The sequence below is a fragment of the Poromitra crassiceps genome (genome assembly GCF_964638095.1).
Source record: "Poromitra crassiceps genome assembly, chromosome: 10".
Taxonomy (NCBI): Eukaryota; Metazoa; Chordata; class Actinopteri; order Beryciformes; family Melamphaidae; genus Poromitra; species Poromitra crassiceps.
The window spans coordinates 52813425-52816315 of NC_139631.1; positions in this window are offsets into that span (position 1 = coordinate 52813425).

Genomic DNA, 2891 nt, shown 5'->3' on the forward strand with positions numbered 1-2891 from the left:
CAGGTGTGGAGTACACCTCTACACAGGTGTGGAGTACGCCTCTGCACAGGTGTGGAGTCTACACAGGTGTGGAGTACACCTCTGCACAGGTGTGGAGTCTACACAGGTGTGGAGTACACCTCTACACAGGTGTGGAGTCTACACAGGTGTGGAGTACGCCTCTACACAGGTGTGGAGTACACCTCTACACAGGTGTGGAGTCTACACAGGTGTGGAGTACGCCTCTACACAGGTGTGGAGTCTACACAGGTGTGGAGTACACCTCTACACAGGTGTGGAGTCTACACAGGTGTGGAGTACACCTCTGCACAGGTGTGGAGTCTACACAGGTGTGGAGTACACCTCTACACAGGTGTGGAGTCTACACAGGTGTGGAGTACGCCTCTACACAGGTGTGGAGTACACCTCTACACAGGTGTGGAGTCTACACAGGTGTGGAGTACGCCTCTACACAGGTGTGGAGTCTACACAGGTGTGGAGTACGCCTCTACACAGGTGTGGAGTCTACACAGGTGTGGAGTACACCTCTACACAGGTGTGGAGTCTACACAGGTGTGGAGTACACCTCTACACAGGTGTGGAGTCTACACAGGTGTGGAGTACACCTCTGCACAGGTGTGGAGTCTACACAGGTGTGGAGTACGCCTCTACACAGGTGTGGAGTCTACACAGGTGTGGAGTACGCCTCTGCACAGGTGTGGAGTACACCTCTGCACAGGTGTGGAGTCTACACAGGTGTGGAGTACACCTCTGCACAGGTGTGGAGTACACCTCTGCACAGGTGTGGAGTCTACACAGGTGTGGAGTACACCTCTGCACAGGTGTGGAGTCTACACAGGTGTGGAGTACACCTCTGCACAGGTGTGGAGTACACCTCTGCACAGGTGTGGAGTCTACACAGGTGTGGAGTACACCTCTGCACAGGTGTGGAGTCTACACAGGTGTGGAGTACACCTCTACACAGGTGTGGAGTACACCTCTGCACAGGTGTGGAGTCTACACAGGTGTGGAGTACACCTCTACACAGGTGTGGAGTCTACACAGGTGTGGAGTACACCTCTGCACAGGTGTGGAGTACACCTCTACACAGGTGTGGAGTACACCTCTACACAGGTGTGGAGTACACCTCTGCACAGGTGTGGAGTACACCTCTACACAGGTGTGGAGTACACCTCTACACAGGTGTGGAGTACACCTCTACACAGGTGTGGAGTACACCTCTACACAGGTGTGGAGTAACACATCTACACAGGTGTGGAGTACACCTCTACACAGGTGTGGAGTCTACACAGGTGTGGAGTACACCTCTACACAGGTGTGGAGTACACCTCTACACAGGTGTGGAGTACACCTCTGCACAGGTGTGGAGTCTACACAGGTGTGGAGTACACCTCTGCACAGGTGTGGAGTCTGCACAGGTGTGGAGTACACCTCTACACAGGTGTGGAGTACACCTCTACACAGGTGTGGAGTCTACACAGGTGTGGAGTACACCTCTACACAGGTGTGGAGTACACCTCTGCACAGGTGTGGAGTCTACACAGGTGTGGAGTACACCTCTACACAGGTGTGGAGTCTACACAGGTGTGGAGTACACCTCTACACAGGTGTGGAGTACACCTCTGCACAGGTGTGGAGTCTACACAGGTGTGGAGTACACCTCTGCACAGGTGTGGAGTCTACACAGGTGTGGAGTACACCTCTGCACAGGTGTGGAGTACACCTCTACACAGGTGTGGAGTACACCTCTACACAGGTGTGGAGTACACCTCTACACAGGTGTGGAGTCTACACAGGTGTGGAGTACACCTCTACACAGGTGTGGAGTACACCTCTACACAGGTGTGGAGTCTGCACAGGTGTGGAGTACACCTCTACACAGGTGTGTAGTACGCCTCTACAGACTCTAATGGTAGAAGTCCATTGACATAACACCTTGCATTATATTTATGGAGAAGGCCTTAACCCTTTGAAATGGAACCAGTTCACAGCTTTGTGTTAGGGGAGAGTGGGGCATGTTGTCATGTGATGAACCAGTTCACAGCTTTCTGTTAGGGGAGAGCGGGGCATGTTGTCATGTGGGTAAGTTGTAACTAAAATGAAATATCTAAGAGCCAATAGTCCAATTGCAAAAATGTTTACTTAATCCAACAGTCTAAGTCAAAACACTAACGTAAAAGCAGTTTGTATGGTGAATCAATAATGAAAATCTTCATCTGTTTCTTCTCAGTTGCAGCACGGACCCTCCATGCACGGACCTTCCACGCAGCACGGACCCTCCACGCAGCATGGAGGGTCCGTGCTGCCTGGAGGAGGGTACGTGCTGCGTGGAGGAGGGTCCGTGCTGCGTGGAGGAGGGTACGTGCTGCGTGGAGGAGGGTCCGTGCTGCGTGGAGGAGGGTCCGTGCTGCGTGGAGGAGGGTACGTGCTGCGTGGAGGAGGGTCCGTGCTGCGTGGAGGAGGGTCCGTGCTGCGTGGAAGGTCCGTGCTGCGTGGAGGAGGGTCCGTGCTGCGTGGAGGAGGGTACGTGCTGCGTGGAGGAGGGTCCATGCTGCGTGGAGGAGGGTCCGTGCTGCCTGGAGGAGGGTACGTGCTGCGTGGAGGAGGGTCCGTGCTGCGTGGAGGAGGGTCCGTGCTGCGTGGAGGAGGGTACGTGCTGCGTGGAAGGTCCGTGCTGCGTGGAGGAGGGTCCGTGCTGCCTGGAGGAGGGTACGTGCTGCGTGGAGGATGGTCCGTGCTGCGTGGAGGAGGGTCCGTGCTGCGTGGAGGAGGGTCCGTGCTGCGTGGAGGAGGGTCCGTGCTGCATGGAGGAGGGTCCGTGCTGCGTGGAGGAGGGTCCATGCTGCATGGAGGAGGGTCCATGCTGCGTGGAGGAGGGTCCGTGCTGCGTG